Source organism: Artemia sp. Qi Xiang Cuo, chromosome 18 (genome assembly GCF_049724085.1).
Source record: "Artemia sp. Qi Xiang Cuo chromosome 18, ASM4972408v1, whole genome shotgun sequence".
NCBI lineage: Eukaryota > Metazoa > Arthropoda > Branchiopoda > Anostraca > Artemiidae > Artemia > Artemia sp. Qi Xiang Cuo.
Genome location: NC_142811.1, coordinates 45,721,281 through 45,734,748, shown reverse-complemented (window position 1 = coordinate 45,734,748; position 13,468 = coordinate 45,721,281). Strand labels below are relative to the sequence as shown.

Genomic DNA, 13,468 nt, shown 5'->3' with positions numbered 1-13,468 from the left:
AAAGACAGCAACATGAAAAGACATTAAAAATGCAGTTTTTTCGTAAAAAGTGATTCTATTTTTATTTTTTTTTGTTTTTTGATTAAAAAAGTCACTAGGACTTTTGATTTCCGTTCGAGTGAGCCATCTCTCGACATTCTAGGACCACTGGGTCAATGCGATCACCCCTGGGAAAAGAAAAAACAAACAAATAAACACGCATCTGCGATCTTTCTTCTGGCAAAAAATACCAAATTCCACATTTTGCAGATAGGAGCTTGAAACCTCCGCAGTAAGGTTCTCTGATACGCTGAATCTGATGGTGTGATTTTCGTTAAGATTCAATGACTTTTAGGGGTTGTTTCCTACTTTTTTCGAAAATAAGGCAAATTTTCTCAGGCTCGTAAATTTTGATAGGTAACATTAAACTTGATGAAACTAATATATTGAAAATCAGGGTAGAAATCCAATTCTTTTGATGTATCTATTGGTATCAAAATTCCGTTTTTAAAGTTTCGGTTACTATTAACTGTTTGACATAAACGTCGGCCATCACATTCAGGAACCAAATGAACATGTCAAACCACTCAACCGGAAAATGAGCGGAACTAGTGCGACACAACCACCGACTTGGCTAGAGAATGGGGTCCAAAAGAACATGTCAGTTGACCCGATTGTACTCATCCCCCCTTCAGGACGCCCCTGGTAATAGAAACGCCAAAAATGGGTCAGTACCTGTTAATATTCTGTTTAAGACAAATATGGGTTAAGACAAAATAGACACGCGTAGGCCTACACGGTTGGACTTTCCAATACGACTGATCAGAGAACTAGCCTATGTGGGTTTCGAGTCACATACCGTAAAAGATATTGCTTCTAAGAAAATTAGATATTGCATACCAAGGGCGTATCCAAGATTTTTGTTGGGGGAGGGGGATAATTTTTCGGGGGTGTTTTACACTGCACCAAAAATTTGTTCATATACATTCTTGTTATGTTTTTACGAGTCGGACAAAAAATTCGGGGGAGGGGTTGAAAACCGGTAACCCACCCCCCTGGATACGGCCTTACTGCAAGCAACTTTAGAGAGCAATCAATAAACGTAAAACTCTAAACTTTAACCATTGTAGTCTGATAGTCTAGAAAAGAAATATATTACAACATTTTTTCCAAAACCGCTTAGTATCACATATCCAATATAAAACAAACTGAACGCCTGGCTTTAAGCTTTTTGACTAACAGCAAAAAATATATTGCCTATTAATGCTACAACATGCTTTTTATTTCCGTTTCTTAGAGTCATGTTGAGGAAGCAAGCACCCACATCAGATTTTAATTTAATGGACATATAACCAGTCACGTAGCAATGCTTGCCAACAGGGTTGTCATAAGTATCCTATTTATGTCAAATAAAACTTTTTAAGAGCCTTTAATTTTAATTTGACTTCTAGTTAGGAGTTCTTCTTGACTTTATTATAGAAAATAAGTTAAGAGCCCCTTTTGTGGGGTTTTATAGGACGAATTCCATCGTTTTCTCCGCTGAAGTATTTTGAGATCAATAAATAAACAGTTTCATTAATCCTGGTAATATCAGTTCGTCCAAATGTATCCGTGTAAAAAAAAAAAAAAAAAAAAAAAAAAAAAAAAAATCGAGCTTTGGATCTTTTTATGTTCACTCACCTATGTTTTGTATATAGTTCAGATATTACATTTCTTTTGAAGAACACTGGTAGGCATAAAGACATAAGGATAATCTAAGCATTTTAAGTAGATAGGAAAGGGTTGCAAGAGATATGCTTTTAGATAGAGATTTTAAGCTCCGTGGAGTTAAAATTAAGCATGTTCCATAAACTAAAGGCTCGCACTACAATACTTAATCTTTAATTATCTATATTGAAGCTAAAAGAGTGCCTTAAACCCTAAGTTTGTAAAATATATGCAGGAATAGGTGTAGGTACACCTAGGCCCCACCGATAAAGGGATAGGAGACGAGGGGTCAAATTAAAACAAATCGATTTTAGGGGAATATCTTTCCATTTTTCGATTTAGTACCAATGTCTGGCGTGTAATTCCCTGACTGATATAAAGGAGGAAGTTGGATGAAATCCACAATTACGTTCCTGATGAGCACCCATGTGTGCCTCCTTGATTCAACATACTGAGTAGTATGTCTGAGCAACGGCTAATTTAATATTATTAGGCGCGTTCAACTTTAGGTGCAACCAGACAAAGAAATGAAATATATATATATATATATATATATATATATATATATATATATATATATATATATATATATATATATATATATATATATATATAGGCCTATATATACGAGATACAACTTTCACTCTACAAAATCTACAGAGATATTAAACATAGTTTTAAGCACTATATTATTACATGAACACTTTTTTCTTGCTGGCTTTGGCACACTTTCTGGTAAAAACGCTTTGTATCTAGATACAAACAAAATATCTAGTTTGTCCACAGACACTATGGATGGCGATCATTTTGATTGGTAATCAGAAACTATATCGTCCTTTTTAACATTCACAACTGATTGGAGGGTAACCAGTCCGTGTTTTAGCCATCTAGTAACTGCTACATTACCTTGGGGCTTAAAATCCAGCTATAATCATCCGAACTGTGCCTCTCAAATCTAGAGTCAAAGAAATGTAGGCTCAAACCAAAATTAATGAAAAATATTTTTTTTTGCCGAAGCTAAGACAAGCACAATACGCCTTTTTCCATGCAGTCTTCTATGACTAGAAAAATAAGAAGGAAGTAGACTAGGAACTTGCAAATATCTTTCTAAAACCACATTGGACCTCTAGAAGTCAGGTTCTTCAAGGTTTAATTCACCCAACTCAGCTACTTTCATGATAGCAAAAAGCCATCATCTAAAGAATAAAATTAATACCTCACACCATTGCTGGTAAATGTAAGGTCTATTACATTTATTTGCTACATGACAGAAAAAAAAAGATTTTTTTTTTCAAAGCTCTTTCCAAATTAGGAGGGAAAGATACTTTATGGTTTTTCTTTCAAATCTCTTTCAATATAATCGGGGGGGGGGTATCATACTCCTCCCTTCTAATATATGGATGTAGCACTCGGGTACACGCAATTTCTTCTTTTTTTTTCTTATTTCTCATTAATAATTCGTTCAAAATGCCAATTAAAAAAAAAAATCACTAATTTTGTTTAATATACCGAGGCATTATTGAGAAATGGGCTGTGCTGCAATTGCAATGGTGTAGAATTACTAAATATGGAAAGTGTATTGAAGGGCAAATCAAAAGGAAAGATAATGGATCTAGTCCGCGCCATGTCCACTATTTTTTAATATACAGAGTTGTTGAAACTCTATTAATTTTGCTCAAATTTAAAATTTAATAGCCTTTTTATAAAATGAAATCAGTTTAAAACACTATCTATGATTAAGAAAATAAAACGACATGTTATATGGAAATATTTAGCCCTATGTTAGCAGAGATGCAATTTTACACAATGTAGCCACGTTGTTTTCAGTAAGATTTCAATTAGTTTTGCTGAAGTTCTTGCCTCACAATGGTCCAATGGCTTCATTGAAATGTTTCAACTTCGGAACTGAAAAGTCACATCCATTGAAAAACTAATGGTTTTTTACTCAATTTTACCCTTCCAACTATGCTTTTTGTACTTTAATAGAAAAAAAGACCAATGTGAATTGCTGTTTTCACTTCGCATGAAGAGCTTTATTAGAATGCATCTATGGAATTTGCTTGAAGCTATAGGAATTACCATGTTATTTGCTTGAAGCTATAGGAAAATATTTCTATAGACGCTCTACACCTTTTCAAAGAGAGTGAGTACCCCCTCACATGGCCTTATACTTTGCTTGAAGCCCTAGGAATTCCCATGCTATTTGCTTGAGGCCCTAGGACCATGCTATTTTCTTGATGCTCTACACCTTTTCAAAGAGAGTGAGTATCCTCCCACACCTGTTCCATTTCTTTGAAGTATGTGCTATCAGACTGGATTCTGATTTTTTGGACAATTGCCCTAACTCGAGAGTAGTTTGTTATTAATGCGTCACTGATAATTAAAGAATCGGAGGCTAAACTCCGAATTGATGGATTGGCATATGGATTTATATCATTTTGTGTAAAAGCTAACTCTATTTGCAAAAAAAAGGGTAAGGGATTCGCTAATTGGACTATACGAACGATATTAATTGAATAATAGGGAAAAAACAGAGCTAGATAGCATTTGCGAATTGGATTGTATGAAGGTGGAGAAAAAAGGGTTAAACTGATGATCAGTTAAGGTAACCCCTCGGGGTTGTTAACTCAGGCAATTGGTTATACATTTGAGACAACAGTAATCAATGAAAGTGGTTAATGATGATAGAATGAAATTGTAAGTTGACCTCGCTATACCTTTCCGATATATTCATTGTTATTCGCAAGTGGTGTTTGAGCATCATTATCAATTTAAGATGGAGTATAACAGAAAAGTATATTAATCATTTAATACTAAGAGAGATGTAGATGGCAAGAAACGAATTTTAATAAAGAAATTCAGAACAAACCTTAGAAATCCTTGCAAATCAAATTGTAAGGTGTATATGAGTACGAACCAACAAGGATCATAAAGCACCAACGACCCTAACCACCAGAGACCTCAACCCCCCAAAGGTCCCCTATCCCCAAACTCGAAGGGCACCCCCTCCCCTCCAACTTTTTAGCCCCCTCCCCCATTTTTTTGAATTTTTTTGAAGTTTTTTTTTTAACTTTTTTTTTAACATGTTATATTGTTTCAACTTTTTTTTACATGTCTTCGCATGAGATGAAACATACTTAAAACATTAAAAAATCACATTTAATATTTTACAAATTCAAAATGAGAATGGTATGGATATGTTAGTCATGACCTTTACTATTAGAAAAATAATTTTTGTAGTAGTACTTTTTTTATTGGACAAATTTTTTTTTTTGGACCGAAATTATTCAACTTCTTTTTTTTTACGTATCTTAAAATGACATGAAATATGCTTATGGCTCTAACAATTGTACTCTAAGCCTGCTCAGAGACACGATGCGGCTTTCTCACTGGTACTTTATGGCGGGTAATCGACACTACCTAGTTTATTGCATGTATTAAATCAGTATTTTTTTGGCAGTGGAACGATAAACACATAAGTCATATCTTTAAAAAAGTGAAGATGGTGCATTTTAATAAAGTGTGTTTACATGACAATGTTATTGTAGCATTGAACGCCGACAAGAAGAAGTATTTAAACTATGAAACAAGTATAAATGGTAGCACTATTGGAAATGTATGCATGCATTGTCATGGCTGTAAGGAATTATATTTCTTTGGAGTACCGAAAAAATTCAACTCTTATGTTGGTGGATATGCGAGATTGAGATCTCCAGAGATGATTGCACTGAAAGAGATAGCCAACATAAAAATAGTCGTTGATGATAGAGGACAACTCCTTGCTACTGTTGCAGGTAACACATTACCTACTGATACATCCTATCGTCAGCTTCCGGGTATTAGCATTCAACGGAAGGTCCAAAAAAGAAAGGCTTACTCTTCTACTAACATCATAAACCATATCTTGTCTACGTGTCGAAACTGTTACCTGTGTAAAAATAATGTGATAATAGACAGTGAAATTGCCAGAAAAATAAAAAGGGCATTGGCAGAAAATATCACTATGGAATATAAAGATGAATCGATGAAAAACAAAGTACCAGCAAACGTTATTGTCATTGATCAAACAGTCAATGAACCAAATAATACCAAATACGAAAAGAATATTGAGCCTGTCGATGACACACCAGTAAAAATTGTGTATGACTCAAAATGGAATAATGATTATTCTACTGATTATGAAGTAAGAGAAGACAATAGCTACAATATCAAGAGAGAACACGGTGAACTACTTTATGGAACAGATTGAAAATGTCCAAATTTGATCATTGATATTAATAATGTATCATAATATATTTTTTTATTAATATTCTACATACCATTATTATATTAAAAATATATCATGCGTTTCATTGTTATGTTTTCAATAATTTTAGAATAAGCTAGCATATCAAACGTTTAGAATGTCTATTAAAGCATCGGAGATGTAACAAAAGCAATTTGCATACATCTATTGTCAGGCACTTGGGATAACATTGACAAAATCTAGGTATTAAAATGAATAAATTCTTTATCAACATTTGTTGTTGGATATGTCATTATGAAAAAATTGTAAGTAAGTAAGTAACAAACTCTTTCTTGAATTCACCTCTTGGATACACAATACAGAAATTTAATTCAGGAAATTATGAAAAAAATTGAACAAATTCTTATTAACATTCTTTATCGATTGAATTCCCTTCCATCAACACCCTTTGTCAGATACATCGAATAAAATTGACAAAATGTAAATATCGGAGTGAAATAATATTTTATCATCACCCTTTATCGGGTATGTCGAATGAAATTGACCAGTTTTAGGTATAGCGGTGGTTAAAATCGAAGTACCGGAGTGATTAAACACTAAATCAACAACCCTCTCTTAGATATAAGGCATTTACTTGACCAAGTCTAAGTATCAGAGTAAATAAATACTTTATCAACATTATTTGTCGGCTATATCGGATAAAATTGACAAAATATAAGTATCCGATTGATTAAATTCTATATCAACATCCCTTTCTCGAATACATGGGATAAAATTGACAAAAACTAAGCGTTAGTGTGAATAATTTTTTTTTATTAATACCTTTAGTCAGATACAACAAATATAATTGACAAAATCTAAATATCAGAGTGAATAAATGCTATATCAGCATCCTTTGTCGGATATGTCAAATAAAATTGACAAAATCTAAGTATCAGATTGATTAAATTCTATATCAACATCCATTTCTTGATTATATGGGATAAAATTGACAAAAGCTAAGTGTCAGAGTGAATAATTTTTTTTATCAACATCTTTTGTCAGATACAACGAATATAATTAACAAAATCTAAATATCAGATTGATTAAATTCTATATCAGAATCTATTTCCCGAATACATGGGATAAAATTGACAAAAGCTAAGTGTCAGAGTGAATAAATTTTTTTTTATCAATATCTTTTGTCAGATACAACGAATATACTTGATAAAATCTAAGCATCAGAGTGAATAAATGCTATATCAGCATCCTTTCTCGGATATCTCGGATAAAATCTAAGTATCAGAGTGATTAGATTCTATATCAACATTCCTTTCTCGGATACATGGGATAAAATTGATAAAATCTACGTATCAGAGTGAATAAATGCTTTATTAACATCATTTATCGGGTATATCGGATAAAATTGACAAAATCTAAGTATCAGATTGATTAAATTCTATACCAGTATCCTTTGTCGGATATGCTGGATAAAATTGACAAAAGCAAAGTGTCAGAGTGAATAATTTTTTTTATCAACATCTTTTGTCATATACAACGAATATAATTGACAAAATCTAAATATCAGATTGATTAAATTCTATATTAGCATCCTTTGTCGGATATGCTGGATAAAAGTGACAAAATCTAAGTATCAGAGTGATTAAATTCTATATCAAAATCCCTTTCTCAGATACAAGGGATAAAAATGACAAAATCTAAGTATCAGAGTGAATTATTTTTTTTTTCAACATCTTTTGTCAGATACAATGAATATAATTGACAAAATCTAAATATTAGATTGATTGAATTCTATATCAGCATCCTTTGTCGGATATGCTGGATAAAATTGACAAAATCTAAGCGTCAGAGCGAATAAATTTTTTTATCAACATCTTTTGTCAAATACATCAGATATAATTGACAAAATCTAAGTATAAGAGTGATTAAATGCTTTATCAGCATCCTTTGTCGGATATCTTGGATAAAATATAAGTATCAGAGTGGTTGAATTCTGTATCAACATCCCTTTTCTCGGATACATGGTATAAAATTGACAAAATCTAAGTATCGGAGTGAATAATTTTTTTATCAACATCTTTTGTCAGATACAACAAATACAATTGACAAAATCTAAGTATTATGAAAAAATTGTAAGTAAGTAAGTAACAAACTATTTATTGAATTCACCTCTTGGATAAACAATACAGAAATTTAATTCAGGAAATTATGAAAAAAATTTAACAAATTCTTTATTAAGATTCTACAAAATCTGCGTATTAGAATGAATAAATTCCTTATCATCATCCTTTGTCGGTTACATCGAATAAAATTGACAAATCTAACTATCAGAGTGAATAAATTCATTACCAAAATCGTTTGTCGAATATGTCGGATATAATTGACAAAATCGAAGCGTCAGAGTGAATAAATTTTTTCCATCAACATCTTTTATCAGATACAACGAATATAATTGAAAAAATAGAATCGTCAGGGTTAATAAATACTTTATCAGCATCCTTTGTCGATTCTGTCGGATAAAATTGACAAAATCTAGGTGTTAGAGTGAATTTTTCTTTATTAACATCTTATCTCGGATACATCGGATAAAATTGACAAAATATAAGTATCGGATTGAATAAATGCTTTATCAACATCATTTGTCGGATATGACGGATACAATTGAGAAAATCAAAGTACCAGAGTGAATAAATTCATTATCAACATCCTGTGTCTGATATGTCGGATAAAATTGACAAAATCTAAGCATCAAAGTAATTAAATTCTATATCAACATCCCTTTCTCGGATACATTGGATAAAATTGATAAAATATAAGTATCAGAGTGAATAAATGCTTTATCAACATCCTCTAAATGCATTATCAACATCATTTGTCGGGTATACCGGATAAAATTGACAAAATTTAAGTATCAGATTGATTAAATTCTATATCAACAACCCTTTCTCGAATACATGGGATGAAATTGACAAAATTTAAGTGTCAGAGTGAATAAACTTTTTTTTATCAACATCTATTGTCAGATACACCGAACATAGTTGACAAAATCTAAGTATCAGAGTGAATAAATGCTTTGTCAGCATCCATTGTCGAATATATCGGATAAAATTGACATGTCGGATAAAATTGACAAAATCTAAGTGTCAGAGTGAATAATTTTTTTATCAACATCTTTTGTCAGATACATCGAATATAATTGACAGAATCTAGGTGTTAGAGTGAATAATTTTTTTTATCAACATCCTCTGTCAGATACGTCGGGCAAAATCGACAAAATGTAAGTATCAGAGTGAATAAATTCATTATCAACATCCTCTGTCAGATACATCAGATAAAATTAACAAAATCTAAGTACCAGAGTGAATAAATGCCTTATCAACATCATTTGTCGGATATATCGGATAAAATAGACAAAATCTAAGTATCACAGTGATTAAATTCTATATCAACATGCCTTGTCGCATATGTCGGATAAAATTGACAAAATATAAGTATCAGAGCGATTAAATTGTATATCGACATCCCTTTCTCAGATACATGGGGTAAAATTGACAAAATCGAAGTTTCATAGTGAATAATTTTTTTCCATCTACATCTTTTATTAGAAACAACGAATATAATTGACAAAATCTAAATATCAGAGTGAATAAATGCTTTATCAGCATCCTTTGTCGGATATGTTGGATAAAATTGCAATTATCAACATTTTTTTCTTCGCGGCGTGAAAAAAAATAGCCGTGACTACCTCAGATGGTTTTGTGGTGCAGTGAGTTGTTACTAGTAGTAGTATTTTCATGTTTTTTCCAAGCCATTTATACAATACTTTAAACCCATTCAGATATTTCCTTGATAAAAAAATTTTGTCCGACATATTCGAAAAATGATGTTGATAAAGCATTTATTCAGTCTGATACTTAGATTTTGTCAATTTTATCAGATGTATCTGACAGAGGATGTTGATAAAAAAAATTATTCACTCTAACACTTAGATTTGGTCAATTTTATCCGACATGTCAATTTTATCTGACATATCCGACGAATTATGTTGATAATGCATTTATTCCCTCTGGTACTTAGATTTTGTCACTTTTATCCGATATATTCGACAAAGGATGCTGATAAAGCGTTTATTCACTCTGATACTTAGATTTTGTCAATTATATTCGATGTATCTGACAATAGATAATGATATAAAAAAAAATTATTCACTCTGACGCTTAGATTTTTTCAATTTTATCCCATGTATTCTAGAAAGGGTTTTTGATATAGAATTTGATCAATCCGATACTTAGATTTTGTCAGTTTTATCCGATATACCCGACAAATGATGTTGATAATGCATTTGGAGGATGTTGATAAAGCATTTATTCACTCTGATTCTTAGATTTTATCAATTTTATCCCATGTATCCGAGAAAGGGTGTTTGATATAGAATTTAATCACTCTGGTACTTAGATTTTGTCAATTTTATCCGACATTTCAGACAAAGGATGTTGATAATGAATTTATTCACTCTGGTACTTAGATTTTGTCAATTTTATCCGTTTTATCCTTCAAATGATGTTGATAAAGCATTTATTCAATCTGATATTTAGATTTTGTCAATTTTATCCGATGTATTCAAGAGAAGATGTTGATAAAAAAAAAATCACTCTAACACTTAGATTTTGTCAATTTTTTCCGACACAATCGACAATGGATGCTGTTAAAGCATTTATTCACGCGGACATTTAGATTTTGTTGATTTTATCCGACAGATTCGACAAAGGATGCTGATAAAGCATTTATTAACTCTGATATTTGATTTTATGAATTATATTCGTTATATCTGATAAAATATGTGGATGGAAAAAAATTTATTCACTCTGACATTTCGATTTTGTCAATTTCACTCCATGTATCCGAGAAAGTGATGTCGATATAGAATTTAATCACTCTGATACTTAGATTTTGTCAATTTTATCTGACATATCCGACAAAGGATGTTGATATAGAATTTAATCACTCTGATACTTAGATTTTGTCAATTTTATCTGACATATCCGACAAAAGATGTTGATAAGGCATTTATTCACTCTGATACTTAGATTTTGTCAATTTTATCCGATGTATCTGACAGAGGATGTTTATAATGAATTTATTCACTCTGATACTTAGATTTTGTCGATTTTGCTCACAATAGTGGCTTAATAAAACGTCATACGTTCTTACCATTTCTACGTTTGTTGATAATGTTATTAAAAAAATGTGTTGTAAGTGCCAGTTAAGTATGATGTATTATTAGTTGAAAATAAAAGTCAAGTCAAGTCAAGACATATCTGACAGAGGATGTTGATAAAAAAAATATTCACTCTACACCTAGATTCTGTTAATTATATTCGATGTATCTGACAAAAGATGTTGATTAAAAATTTATTCCCTCTGATATTTAGATTTTGTCAATTTTATCTGACATGTCAATTTTATCCGACATATCCGACAAATTATGTTGATAAGGCATTTATTCACTCTGATTCTTAGATTTTGTTAATTTTATCTAATAGATTCGACAAAGAATGCTGTCAAAGCATATATTCACTCTGATACTTAGATTATGTCAATTATATTCGATGTATCTGACAATACATGTTGATAAAAAAATTATTCACTCTGACACTTAGATTTTGTCAATTTATTCCCATGTATTCGAGAAAGGGTTGTTGATATAGAATTTAATCAACCTGATACTTAGATTTTGTCAATTTTATCCGATATACCAGACAAATGATGTTGATCATGCATTTAGAGGATGTTGATAAAGCATTTATTCACTCTTATATTTAGATTTTATTAATTTTATCCCATGTATCCGAGAAAGGGATGTTGGTATAGAATTTAATTACTTTGATACTTAGATTTTGTCAATTTTATCCGACATATTCGACAAATGATGTTAATAAGGCATTTATTCAATCTGATAATTATATTTTGAAAATTTTATCCTTCATATTTAACAAATGATGTTGATAAAGCCTTTAATCATCTTATAAATAGTTTTTTTGAATTTTATCTAATGTATCCGAGAGAATATATTGGTAAAAAAAAATTCACTCTAACACCTAGATTTTGTCAATTTTATCCAACAGAATCAACAAAGGATGCTGATAAAGCATTTATTCACCCTGACGATGCGATTTGTCAATTATATTCGTTGTATCGGATAAAAGATGTTGATGGAAAAAATTTATTCACTCTGACACTTCGATTTTGTCAATTTTATTCGGCATATCCGACAAAGGATTTTGATAATGAATTTATTCACTCTGATAGTTAGATTTGTCAATTTTATCCGATCTAACCGACAAAGGATGATGCTAAGGAATTTATTCATTCTAATATACAGATTTTGTAGAATGTTAATAAAGAATTTGTTCAATTTTTTTCATAATATCCTGAATTAAATTTTTGTATTGTGTATCCAAGAGGTGAATTCAAGAAAGAGTTTGTTACTTACTTACTTAAATTTTTTCATAATACTTAGATTTTGTCAATTATATTTGTTGTAACTGATAAAAGATGTGGATAAAAAAAGTTATTCACTCTGACACTTAGCTTTTGTCAATTTTATCCAGCATATCCGACAACAGATGCTGATATAGAATTTAATCAATCTGATATTTAGATTTTGTCAATTATATTCGTTGTATCTGACAAAAGATGTTGATAGAAAAAAATTATTCACTCTGATACTTAGATTTTGTCAATTTTATCCAATGTATCCTAGAAAGGGATGTTGATATATAATTTAATCCCTCTGATACTTAGATTTTGTCAATTTTATCCAGCATATCCGACAAAGGATGCTGATATAGAATTTAATCAATCTGATATTTAGATTTTGTCAATTATATTCGTTGTATCTGACAAAAGATGTTGATAAAAAAATTATTCACTCTGACACTTAGCTTTTGTCAATTTTATCCAGCATATCCGACAAAGGATGCTGGTATCAATTTTATCCGTCATACCCGACAAAAGATGTTGATAATGCATTTATTCACTCTGATACTTAGATTTTGTCAATTTTATCCCATGTATCCGAGAAAGGAATGTTGATATAGAATTTAATCACTCTGATACTTAGACTTTATCCGAGATATCCGAGAAAGGATGCTGATATAGCATATATTCACTCTGATACTTAGATTTTGTCAATTTTATCCGATGTATCTGACAGAGGATGTTGATAAAGAAAAATTTATTCACTCTGACACTTAGCTTTTGTCAATTTTACCCCATGTATTCGAGAAATGGATGCTGATATAGAATTTAATCAATCTGATATTTAGATTTTGTCAATTATATTCGTTGTATCTGACAAAAGATGTTGACAAAAAAAAAAATTTATTCACTCTGACTCTTAGCTTTTGTCAATTTTATCCCATGTAGTCGAGAAATGGATGTTGATATAGAATTTAATCAATCTGATACTTAGATTTTGTCAATTTTATCCTATATCCACGACTAATTATGTTGATAATGCATTTATTCACTCTG

The 13,468-nt window shown here is 31.0% G+C and overlaps 2 protein-coding genes across 5 annotated transcripts in view; one reads left to right on the top strand and one right to left on the bottom strand.

Moving 5' to 3' along the window:
* The window catches only part of FIG4 (polyphosphoinositide phosphatase FIG4), a 201,367-nt gene that overhangs the window by 27,428 nt on the left and 160,471 nt on the right, over positions 1-13,468 (top strand). The gene's annotated exons all lie outside the window — the stretch shown is intronic.
* The window catches only part of LOC148941550 (uncharacterized), a 144,779-nt gene that overhangs the window by 75,790 nt on the left and 55,521 nt on the right, over positions 1-13,468 (bottom strand). The window contains exon 1 of one of the 4 annotated variants that reach the window (XM_089104444.1): positions 1,139-1,191. The exons of 2 other annotated variants lie outside the window; for them this stretch is intronic. The gene's annotated coding sequence lies outside the window, so the exon portion shown is untranslated. Of the gene's footprint in view, positions 1-1,138; positions 1,192-13,468 lie in introns of those variants that run through there. One more of the 4 variants, XM_089104446.1, reaches the window with a different exon arrangement.